Raw genomic sequence first — 13202 nt, 5'->3', positions numbered from 1 at the left:
CCTTCTCCGAACACTGGGCATGACCCCTGTGCGGCACCCCTCGTGCCCCCTCCCCCATCTTCGAGGGAGACCCCGTGGAGCATAAACAACCACAGTTCAGTGTGCTGACCTCCTATTTTCTCATAAACCCATTTTTTTAGATTGTAGATTCATAAAATCTCATCTGGAAGGAATCTCAGCATTCATCCTCACGATGTAATAGCTATCCTTTGTTAGGAGCTGTGTTCTAAGCTGTCACAACTAGGAATTGATCTTCACAAACCCTGTTTACTAATTAGGAAAATAGACCAATAGACGGTGAAGGTCCGCGGTCAAGATCATTTAGCTACTATAAGTGAAGTTGTCAAAATTCCAATCCAGGCTTGTCAGGCTAGGGTTTGTGCCCTTATCTGCAGTCCTCTTGGAGAATGTGACAAAAAGCTATAGAGTCCTGGGGAAGGGGACTTTCAAACACAAGTTTGCATATGATTTAACCTGGAGGGGGATCCTTGCCTCCATGAAACCCATCCATTAATCCCCAGGATTAGTTCAACTCGTTCATTTTTCTGAGTGTGGGAACTGAAGTCCAGAGAGAGGAAGTGAGCATCCCAGTGTCACCCAGCTAGGGAGGGTGAGGACTAGACCCCAGGACCCAGCCTCCTCTCATGTCTGCGCAGGAAGTAGGAGGTAGTGAGGCATCCAGCCTGGCTGGGGCTGTGGGGCTGAGGCTGGACCTTAGGGGTCAGGTCAGGAGTTTCCAGCCGAAGGGGAAAGGGGTGTCACTACTTTGAGAGGAGAACAAGATGCGAATGGTTGGGACCGTCATGTCCCTGACGCCTGACACCCCTGCCCCCAACCAGCTGCCCGCCCGGATGCCTTGGCCACCAGGAACACGGTGCCAAAGAAGGCTGGAGCTTGGGGCAGACGAGCCCCATATCCTCCGTCTTCAAGCCCCCAGTCTTGCCAGCAGGGCACTGATGGCACTTATTTCCTTATCCTAACTCCAGCTCGGGTTAAGGGAGGAGGAGGGGGGTCTTCCCCCACCCCAAGCTGTCTCTGGCCTGCGGTTGTGGGGGAGGGGCTCCAGTTGTGGAAAGTTGGCAGAGGCAGCCGGCAGCAGCCGGAGAGTGGAAAAAATGATATCAAACCCGGAAAAATGCAAGCCGGATGGAGGGCCTGAGTCGGCCCTGGGAGGTGAGAGGGAGGGAGGGAGGGAGGGAGGGGGCCCCACAGGCTGAGAAAGGAAGAGGGGCCAGGGGGAGAGCACAGGAGCTGGTTTTGAGAACACTGAGGGTAATCGCTGTCATTTCTTCCTTTCTTCATCCACAAATATTTATTGAGGGCCTACTAAGTGCGGGGCACAGTGCCAGGCTCTGGGGAGGTAGAGGCAAACCGAAGCAGTAGGATGCTGCTCCCTGGAGCCCCCGTCTGGTGGGGAAAGCAAGCTAGAACACAAGTAAGTGAATAAAATGGTTACAAACGGATAAGGGACTAATGAGGGTGTTCGTGGAAGGCCCTGAGGATAATCCAGTGCAATCCTGCCAATTTACAGATGGGGAAACTGAGAACTGGAGAGAGGGGGCGGGCTTACCCCAGGCTACTCAGAGTGTGGAAGAAGTCATTGAGACCAGGATTAGGGATGGAAGGGGAGGAAAGGAAGGGAGGGAGGGAGGGAGGGAGGGAGCAAGGGAGGGAGGGAGGGAGGAAGAGTAGACCAGGGTCAGGGGGAAAAGTATGCAGCCAACATGGCAGCTCAGCGGTTGAGGTGGGTCATGGGTCCTGAACCAGAGGGTCTGTGTTCAATCCTCTATCTCTCTGTCTCTCAGTTTCCCCATCTATAAAATAGGATTCATGACAGTTCCCTCCTCAGGACTGATGTGAGGATTCAATGACCTAAGATGTGCAAATTTCTTGGGGCGCCTGGGAGGCTCAGTCGGTTAAGCGTCCAACCTCAGCTCAGGTCATGATCTCACAGTCCGTGAGTTCAAGCCCTGCGTCGGGCTCTGTGCTCGGAGCCTGGAGCCTGCTTCCGATATTGTGTCTCCCTCTCCCCCTCACTCTCTGTCTCTTTCTCTCAAAAATAAATAAATAAATAAATAATAAACATTAAAAAAAATTTTTTAAACAAAAAAAGATAAAAAACATTTAAAAATTTTTATTAAAAATGTTTTTGTTTTCTTCTATATTTGAGAGAGAAAGAGAGAGACAGAGCGTGAGCAGGGGAGGGGCAGAGAGATGGAGACAGAACCCGAAACAGGCTCCAGGCTCCATGCTGTCAGCACAGAGCCTGACACAGGGCTCGAACTCACGAACCGCGAGATCATGACCCGAGCTGAAGTCGGACGCTTAACCACCCAGACGCCCCTTAAAAAATTTTTTTTAAAGATGTGTAAATTTCTTAAAACAGTCCCTGTGTCAAGGAAGATTCAGTGACTGTTGGTTCCCACTAGCATATCTTAAGACCTTGGGGAAACCAGGGCTTGTTTTTTTTTTTAATCTTCTTTAAATGTTTATTTATTTGGGGAGAGAGAGATTGCGAGCGGGGAAGGAGCAGAGAAAAAAAGAGAGAGAATCCCAAGCAGGCTCCGTGCTGTCAGTGCAGAGCCCGATGCAGGGCTCGAACTCAGGAACCGTGAGATCATGACCTGAGCCGAAATCAATCGTCAGTCACCTAACAGACTGAGCCACTCAGGCGCCCTGACCAGGGCTCGTTAAGGGTGGGATACTCTGGGACTGTAAAGATTTGCTTGGGAGTCTTTGCCCTGCTGTGACACTGGAGGACTTTAGGAAAATCTCTTCCCCTCTTGGGCTTCAGTTCTCCCATCTGTAAAATAAAGAGATTGAATGTGAACTTGTATCATATATTCATGTGCGAACCCATTTACTGTCTGCCCACCCCCCGGGAATAAATGCCCCATGAGGTTAGGGCCCCCAGTACTTCTCTTTCCCCAGCCACCTACAACAGTGCCTGGCTCATAATAGGTGATCAATAAATACCTGTTGAATGGAGTGATTAATGGATCTGCAAAATGGCCCTTCCAATCCTGACCCCTCTAACTCTAGGAGTCTGTGAATAAAGCATAGCTGGGAAAGCATGTGACAAAACCACAATACTCCTCCCAGGGACATGACCCATGATAGTTTAGAAAAGTCTTTCTCACCCACTAAAAAAAAAAAGCTAACTTTGTTTTAGCTCTTTCTGTGTGCTAGGCCCCATGTTATATGCTTGATACACGTTTTCTTATCTAATTATCACCACACCCATCTACTTAATAAGTACCATTTAACAGATGAGCAGATTTAGCAGAGTGAGGCTAAGAAAACCCAAGAAATTTGTCCAAGGAAGCGTAGTCAGGATTTGCACTCAGGTCAGGTAGGAACTGCTTTCTTTATTGTATAGTTGGGGAAACCGAGGCCCAGAGAAAGGAGATAAATTGTCCAAAGGCATGTAATAATAATAGCAAGCAACTACATCACTCTTACTATGTATCAGGCACTGTTCTAAGTACTTTCCGTATATTCAGTCCTCAACACCGGTCATATTATCACCCATGCCAGTTTGCAGATAGAGACACTGTATCGCAGAAAGAAAGGTTCACTGCCCTGCCAGGTTTGCACGATTAGCAGGTAGCAGAGCTAAGATTCGAACCAGGGACGTGTCATCCTGTGGTTTGTTAAGGGCTTGCCTCTGTTACACCATCTGTCAGTATGGCAAGTCCAGAGCAGGCTGGTGTAAATGAAGGGGCACCAGCACCCTGCTTCCCGGACTGGGGGCGGGGGTGGGGGGGGGGGGGGGCAGAAAACAAAAGCACATTGAGTGTATTCTAAGCCGCCAGCTGGGACTTTCCACCTTGAAGGGAGAGTACTGTTATGGAAAAAATGATAAAGCACTGGAAAGATGAATGTCTCCCAAAGGGCCCCAAGTCTCTTCACAGTCCCCCCCCCCCCCAGCCTCCTTAGTAGGAGACGGCCACAAACTGTGCCGGCCTGATCCAGATGAGACGAAGGCCACCTGGAACTTGACACACCCCAGCCAGGCTCCCTGAATACTGAGGATCACTGGCCTCGATGGAAAGTTACAATTTCTCAGCCAAGGGCACAAAGCTTCCACTCAGGGAGCCCCCCTCCTGAGTTATCAGGTTCAGGCTGAAACTGCCTGTCCCCGGATGGTGGGAAATTCTCGTCCCCTAGGGGCGGCCGAAGCCTCCCTCTACTCAGCAAACTTGGACAAGGGTGTGTGTTCTGAAGGAGGGCAAGGAGGGTAAAGAGCATCACAGCTGTCTGCTTCATAAAGACCAAGAATCTCTCAGTTCTGCCACGACCGTAAAACCTTAGGCAAACCAAAACACACAGAGCGAAGGCGTTAGGGTAAAATTCTCTATGTGGTTGTCTCTGACTCAAGAATATTGGAATATGCTAGTACCTTAGCTTGAAAAAATACACAAGTTCAGTTTCAATTTCAGCAGCATTCCCTTCTGTTCGGGTCAGGGTTCAGTTAAAAATAATACTGATGAGGGGCGCCTGGGTGGCGCAATCGGTTAAGCGTCCGACTTCAGCCAGGTCACGATCTCGCGGTCCGGGAGTTCGAGCCCCGCGTCAGGCTCTGGGCTGATGGCTCAGAGCCTGGAGCCTGTTTCTGATTCTGTGTCTCCCTCTCTCTCTGCCCCTCACCCGTTCATGCTCTGTCTCTCTCTGTCCCAAAAATAAATAAACGTTGAAAAAAAAAATTAAAAAAAAAATAATAATAATACTGATGATGGGATGGGAGCTCTGGGTTCAGCGATGTGTGCAATTGTCTCCAGTTCCATCTGGTTCAAGTTCAAGGCTAGGATAGGTCACCGTTCCGGTTTCTAGGCTGCATAAGGAACCACCCCAAAGCTTAGTGGCATGAAAACAAGCATTTTATGATGCTTCTAGATTTTGTGAGTCAGGAATTCAGGCAGGGCAGAGTGGATACGACTCCTCTCTAGGGCCTCGGCTGGGAAACGTGAAGACTCGAGTGACTGGAATCATCTCATGAGTCTGGAGGTTGCAGCTGGCAGTGTACGGATCTCACTTACACGTGGCCCGGTGTCTTTATTTCCTGTTTTTACTGTAATGAGTTACCACAAACATAGGGGCTTAAAACAGCGCAAATCTGTTATCTCGCAGTTCTGTATAGAAGTCCGACGTGGGTCTCACTGGGCTAAAATCAAGGTGTCAGCAAAGCTGAATTCTCTTCTGGAGGCTCTAGAGGAGAATCTGTTTCCGGCCTTTCCCAGCTTCTAGGGGCCAGGCGCTTCCCTCGGCTCATGATCCCTGCCTGCCTCCATCGCAAAGCCAACAACATCAGGCCAAGTCCATCTCATGCCTCCATCCCTCTGGTTCTCCCTCTTTTGCCTCCCTCTCCACCCCTGTGATTACGTGCAGCACACCGGAAAATCCAGGATAACTTCCCCTTTTTCAAGTCAGCAGATTAGCAAACAATGCCGTGTGTGACCTTAATTCCACGTTGCCATGTAACGTAACATATTCACAGGTTCCAGGGATTGGGACGTGGACATTTTGGGGAACTGTTTTTCTGCCTACCACAGCAGGGTAGGATGAAGGGTGTGGGAAAGTGGTGACTGGGTCTTCACTTTCCCCCAACACACACACACACACACACACACACACACACACACACAGACACTCAGTCTTGTTCTAATGAATAGAGAAAACCCTAAACTGAAGGGCTTCCCTCCTAGTGGAATGTCAGAGGCACTGGAACACTGTTCCTAGAATCTGACCTTGCCTGCCTTCCTCAGGTTCCTGTTTCTCTCCAGGAACACCAGCTTCTTCAGAGCTCCACTGGGCAAATATCCACCCACCTTTCAGAAAACCTTACTCCTTACCCACAGATGTAGGTCTTGCTTCCGGATCACCCCTCTCCTCCAGCAGTAATGCATCCTCAGAAGTGGGTTATGGGGACTGGATCAAGACCCCCAGCTGCTCCAGCCGGGCAGTCAAAGGTGCTAGAGCTCTTCTGGTCTTACGGAACAGCCTAGAGAACAGCCCACGCCAAACCCAGTGTTCTTTGAGAAATCTGCCCACCTATGTGAATGAGGATAGATGCCTTGTAGACAGCCAATTGCCTAGGAAGCGATCATTGAATCTTACATACCCACATGTGCGTTAATTCTAAACCCCAAACCCAGGGGTCACTAACAGATGCTCATAGAGTCAGATAGGTAACATAAATCATGAAGTAGACTGAATGGAGGACATTAGGGAGCACCAAGGTCTGCTGCCAACTGGAAGCACCTGCCTTGTGTACGGGGAGCAACAGATCAGAGCTGCCTATTACTGCTGTTAGGAAATGAATCCAGTGTTGCCTGAATTTAGGTTTTTCCAAGAAAGCCAGCAAGGCAGATATTTATGTGAAGTATCCCAATTCTTGTTTTGTTTTTTTTTTCAACAAATGGTGTTGACTGTTTATTTATTTTTGAGAGAGAGACACACAGAGTGCAAGCAGGGGAGGGGCAGAGAGAGAGGGAGACACAGAATCCGAAGCAGGCTCCAGGCTCTGAGCTGTCAGCACAGAGCTCAACTCAGGGCTCGAACTCACAAACTGTGAGATCGTGACCTGAGCCAAAGTGGATCGCTTAACCGACTGAACCACCCAGGCGCCCCAAAGTATACGAATTCTTAAATACTAGTTGCTAATTTTTATTTTTATTTTTTTAAATGCTTATTTATTTTGAGAGGGGGAGAGAGAGAGGGGGGGGAAGGAGGGAGAGAACGAGCAGGGGAGGGGCAGAGAGAAAAGGAGAGAGAGAATCCCAAACAGGCTTCATGCCATCAGCACAGATCCCGTCAACATAGAGCTGGACGCGGGGCTCGATCGCACAAACCTCTGTATCATAACCTGAGCCGAAATCAAGAGGTGGACTCTTAACCAACTGAACCACCCAGATGCCCTTGCTAATTTTAATTTTTAAAAACCCAGGGGGAGAGGGGAAAGTGGGTGATGGGCATTGAGGAGGGCACCTGTTGGGATGAGCACCGGGTGTTGTATGGAAACCAATTTGACAATAAATTATATTGAATCAATAAATCAATAAATCAATAAATAATAAAAAGCCTGGACAAGATAAGCAAAACATGTCCAACCAAATTCAGACCAGAGGCCGACAGTTTGTAACCTCTGGTCTGAACCCAAACAGTGACAGAAGAATGTACTCTCAGCCATTCCCCCATCTGCAAGGTCAACCCTCAGACCATGAAGTTAGTACTTAATTATAAGGAACAGCTTGTCCCTTTTGTTCAACTCCTCCCCTCCCCTTTCCAAAAGTGCCTCTTCAAACCTACTGGGATACCAAAGGTGCCCAGTGCCAAGTAGTATATTTTTTAAATTGAACTTTGAATTACAAAAAGAATACGTGTTAATTAGAAGAATAGATCAAAACAACAGAAAAATATATGGTAAAAAGTAAAGATGCATTTATTTGTTAAGCTGCCCTCAGCTACACATGATAGAAATCCTTATAAGGATATTTTCTAACAAGGTGTCCAGAGGCCCTAAAAATGCCAGGTCACTGGGTCTGCATCTCCATAATTCTCTCGGCGTTTCCTTCATGGTTGCAATATGGCTGCAACAACCCCAAGCATCACATCTTCACCCCAGTATCTCAAGCAAGAATGGAAAGGGAAAGGTCAGAAAGAGGTTTTCTTTTTACCAAAGAGGAAACCGTTCTCCCAGCAGTTTCCCTTCATATCTCACTGGCCAAACTGGGTCTCACGACCAGATGCAAGGTGGGCTGAGAAAGCCAACTGTCTGGCAAAAAGGAAAGAGATTGCCACACCTGGCTCGGGCCAATCATGATTCATCCCTATGCTACCCTAACAAGATGGTTTTTGCAAGCAAAGGATAAGTGGGGAGGGTCATTGGATAGGCAACTTTAGGATTTGCTACAGAATTCCTTTCTTCTCCCCCGGTACCACTCCTTTCCCCGGGGGTTCCCACCATTAGCAGCAGTTTGGGGTGTATCCTTGCGGATTTTTCGGTACATACATGCAGACATTTGGTCATTTTTCTTCTCTTCCACATTGTCAGAGTTGCAATTTTACTCTGTTGTTCTCTTTTCCATGGGATCTAAAATAAATCCTGATTGCTCAGAACCAGAGATTGGTTTAAAGATGGACCTACAACCCAGCTATGGTCAATAAGACATGAGGGAGATTTTACTGGAGGGTTCTAGAAAAAAGTTTCTTTGCTCTTAAAAAAGAGCTGGGAGGGGCGCCTGGGTGGCTCAGTTGGTTGAGCCTCCGACTTCAGCTCAGGTCACGATCTCACGGTCCGTGAGTTTGAGCCCCGCGTCGGGCTCTGGGCTGATGGCTCAGAGCCTGGAGCCTGCTTCTGATTCTGTGTCTCCCTCTCTCTCTGCCCCTCCCCCATTCATGCTCTGTCTCTCTCTGTCTCAAAAATAAACGTTAAAAAAAAATTAAAAAAAAAAAAAAGAGCTGGGAGGGGCACCTGGGTGGCTCAGTTGGCTAAGCGTCTGACTCTTGATTTCAGCTCAGGTCATGATCTCATGATTCGTGAGTTCGAGCCTGGAGTCCGGCTCCACACCGACAGTGCAGAACCTGCTTGGGATTCTCTCTCTCCCTCTTTCTCTCTGCCCTTCTCCCGCTCATGCCCTCTGTCTATCTCAAAATAAATAAACTTTTCTTAAAAAGGGCTTGTAGATAAACAAACTGAGCTGCAGCAGGAGGAGACCATCCTTTCTCTTCTGCTGGTCATTGAAATGTATGAATGTGATGCTGGAACTGTAGTCAGCATTTTGCAGCTCAGACAAGATCTAATCAGAGGGTGGCAAGGTAGAAAGATGGGAAGTACCCAAGTCCTTGATGAGGAAGTCAGGTCACTGAATTAGCCATCCCAGAAGTATTCCACCTCTGGACTTATTGTTATGTAAAAGAATATGTCTTCAATGCTGAAGCAAATTATCTTGGAGACTTCTGCACCAAAGTCAAAATCACCCATTTGATACACATACATAGATTCGTTTGCTGTTTTTCACATAAATGGAATCAGTTATATGCATTGGCACGGAGTTCATTTGCAAGGAATTAAACCCAAACTAGCAGTAATGGAAATAAGACAGGAGTCTATTTCTCCTTCATGTAAAAGAAGTCCAGAAGTAGGCAGTCCAAGGCTGGCATAGCATTCTACAGAACAGGGACCTTGACTCCTTCTATCTTGTAGTCACCATCCTAAGTACAGTATTCTGTTCAAGCTATAAACAGTCCCATCCACATTTCAGCCAGCAGGAAGTGGGAAGGAGCCAAAAAAAAAAAAAAAAAAAAAAGAGGGCACAGCCTCTCAGAATATGCACACATTACTTCTGATTATATCTCATCGGCCAGTACTTAGTCACATCTTGATTGCAAAGGAGTCTAAGAAATGTACTTTACTCTGTGTCAGCTCAAAATAAGGAATTCCATATTTAAAGAAGGGGAGTATGGACATCGAGAGGTGACAAGCAATCCCTGCCGTGAAATGTACATATTAGATATAATTTGCTTTTTTCATTTAATGTACTCTGGCTTTTCATCAATGCCAGTACACATAAATTTACTCATTATTTTGAGGTCTTTTTGTTATTCTTTTTCTAGCTTCTTAAAATAGGAACTTATATCATTTGTCTAAAAACGTTCTTCTTTTCTAGTACGAGCACTTAAAGCTATTTTAAAAGGGATGCAACTCTTAATCTTGGGATTGTGAGTTCGAGCCCCGCATTGGGTGTAGAGATTACTTAAAAATAAAACCTTTAAAAATAAAAAAAATAAAGCTATTTTAGAAAAAAACTACATAATTTATACAAAGCTATAAATTTCCCTCTACACACTGCTCTAGATGCAGCCCAGAAATTTTAGCGTGTTGTTTCCATGATCACTCAGTTCAAAATATTTTCTAATTTCCCCTGTGATTTCTTCTTCCCACAGGTGATTCAAAGGCATGTGGTTTAATTTCCAAGTACTGACGGGGGCAGTTCTACGTATCTCTTTTGTTACCGATTTCTAATTTAATTCGACTGCAAACTTGAAACTTGTTCTATAGCACAACATCTGGTCTACCGCGATTCATGTTCCATTGTGCGCTTGAAAATACTATTCATTCCATGATACTATTGAATACTGTTCAATGTCATGATTGGGTGGGGTGCTCTAAAATGTCAGTTAGGCCAAGGTAATTACTAATGCTGTTCAAGTGTTCCACACACTCACTGATTTTATCCCTATCGCTTCACCAGTTGCTGAAAAAGCAATGCCGGAACCTCCAATTATAATTGTGTTGTGTCAATTCTTTCTGTCTATTTGTTTGTTTTCACCTTGTTCTTTTTTCACGGGTGCCAGATATTCCACAATATGGATGTACATAGTTCACCCACTGAAGGACATTAGTTTACTGTAAATGTTCCGCCCTTACAAACAGGATGGCAGTGAATATTTTTGCACATATAGGAGAAATCACCAAATGCGAATTTACTAGGTCAAAGAACATGCACCTTTTACATTTTGACAGGCACTACCAAATTGCATTCCAAAAGGACTGCTTTTTTTTATATTCAGACCAACAGTGCCCAATTCCCCATACCATGACCCACATTAGGTATTACTGGTTTTTTCTCGTTTCACATTTTCTTGGGGCCAGGATGAGGAAAGTTTGGAAACAAAGATGCCTCATTACTTACTTTGCATTTCCTTAATTATAACCAAGTTGAGCAGTATTCCTCTTGGTGACTGTGCCCCTTAGCTGCCCAAAACCCCAGTGAAGCTTTGAAATTACAGCTTGTAAGGGCTGGATTAAAAATCTCAGCCAGAGCTATTCTGCTCTTTATTATTTGCCTGAGGCAGAGGGATGTTCTTTCTTCCAGTTACCAGAGCCTTGGTTAAGAGAGGAAGTCTGGAATTAGCCAGATCTGGGTTTGAATCCCTCTGGCTCAGCCATATGACATCTGTGACCTTGGACAAGTTACTTAGCTTCTCTGAACCTTTGGACCCTCGACTTTACAAAGGGGGTGACAGCACCTTGCACAGGTGTTGTATGGATTAGAAATCGGATACATAGGGGCATCTGGGTGGCTGAGCGTCCAACTTCAGCTCAGGTCATGATACCACGGTTCAGGCCCCACGTCGGGCTTGCTGCTGTCAGCGCAGAGCCCGCTTCAGATCCTCTGTCCCTCTCGCTCTCTGCCCCTCCCCCACTTGCACTCTCCTAACAATAAATAAAACATAAAAAAAAAAAAAAAGAAAAGAAAAGAAAAGAAAAGAAAAGAAATCGGATACGTAAAGCATGTAATACAGCATCTGGCCTCTAGTAGGCTCTAATAACAATTAATTTAAAAAAATAGGTGTTCGTTGAACACTTGCCATGTGCAGAGTGCTCAGCTTATTTTATTGTCCTCACAACAGTAAGGGACAACACCATTTACAGATGGGGAAAACTGAGGCCCCAGGACGTGTCTTGTCCAAAGTCACACAGTTTAGTAACCAGCTAAGCCAATGAATAAATCAAGAATGTCCGACTCCTGGAGTGCCTGGCTGGCTCAGTTGGTGGAGCGTGCAACTCTTGATCTCAGGGTTGTGAGTTCTAGCCCTACATTGGGTGCAGGGATTTCTTAAAAATAAAATCTTAAAAAAAAAAAGTCTGACTCTCAAGCCTGCTTCCCAAGGTAGCTAGCTCATTTCACAGATTAAGAAACTGAGGCCCAGGAAGATAAAATGACATACAAAATTAAAGGGTCCCAGAACGACAACCAGTTGACCAAGTAAGTATCTCCCCTCCTTCTGGGTCCTCGTGAGCAGCTGGGGAAGAGGCTAGAGAGAGTGGAGGCAGGGACGGCTACCCAGCAGAGGAGTCAAGAGCATGGAAAATGTCTCTTTCAGCCAATTTTCCTGAGGAACCCTGGCTGGGGCTCAGGGCTGGGAATAGAAAGTGTGCAGGGAGGAGGCAGCAGCCGTGTCCATCCGTCCATCCGGAGAAGCTGTTTGCAAAGTCCTGCTGAGAGAGACAAGTGGACTGGGGGCGGGGGGAGAGGAGCAGATCCCAGGGGCCAAGGGTCTGGCCTCCGCCCAGGGCCTAGTCTCCTGGGAGAGGGGGAGCAGGCGTCCCCTGAGCTCTCTGCTTCCTCCTTGGGCTCCCCTGCTCTGCCAGCTCCTGCTGTGCCCTCCCCACTAGTCTGGGCATCAGTCATCCCGGAATTGAGACGCTGGCAAGTCTGACTCTCTAGGGATTATGCACAGCCTAGTCCGAAGGTGCAGTGACCAGGAAGGACGGATCCTCCTCTCAGAGATCTTGATGAGGGCTTGGCTTGATCCTTCGCTACTCAGTGCCTATAATGCCACTATCAGAGACACAACAGAGGCTCGCGCTCAGCCAGTATGCAGAGTTATGGCCACCCCAGTGGTCAAAATACTTAGATATTTGCCTACTTGTTAACAACCCCTGTCCCGAGTGCCCTCCAGGTACCCCTCAAGCATAGTGGCCACTCTGGACCCTCCTCTGGGACTCCCCAGACCTCCCTACTTACAGCTACTAAAGGGATAACTCCTGCCACTGCAGGGCAGTCCAGGCCTGTGTGGACGGGTCCGTCAGCGATGGCCAGTCATAACAGTTGTTAATACTTTTCCCATCATTCCTGGAAACTACCCTTTGGCTTAAAACGTTGTCTCTTATTTAAAGGCAAACTGATAGGAATCTAGAGTGAAAAGGGCCTTGTGCAACGTCTTCATTTTCCGGATGTGGAGAAAGGCCCAGAGAGAAGCAAAGACTTGCCCAAGGTTACACAACGGGTGAGGATAAGAGAAGGCATGACAAGGCAGGTCCCTGACTCCTGACGCCATCTTTGGGCGTCAGTTTCTCTGGCCCCCCACAAACACTGAACTTCAGTGGGTGATGTAAGGAGGTGACGGCGAGGGACCTGTGTCGAGGCGGGACTGATAGCCAGTCCATTGGCTCTTGGACCTTGTAATCATAGTCATGGCAACAGTCTCCTCGGTCACTATCTCCACAGAGATAGTCGTCAAGGCAACCACCACCTAGGGCCCCAACTTCCTGACACCAAGAGCCTTAAGATAAACCAGAAGCAAGTCTTTTCCATAGCACTGACCCAGATCGGAGCTCCGAGTAGGAGAGAGACTTGCCTGACATCACACAGCAAGTTGAGGGTGAAGGCTCTCACAGCCACTCCGTCCTCTGG

This window comes from Herpailurus yagouaroundi, unplaced genomic scaffold, assembly GCF_014898765.1.
Source record: "Herpailurus yagouaroundi ecotype Mexico unplaced genomic scaffold, PumYag 196, whole genome shotgun sequence".
NCBI classification, from domain to species: Eukaryota; Metazoa; Chordata; class Mammalia; order Carnivora; family Felidae; genus Herpailurus; species Herpailurus yagouaroundi.
This window is presented reverse-complemented; position numbering follows the sequence as displayed.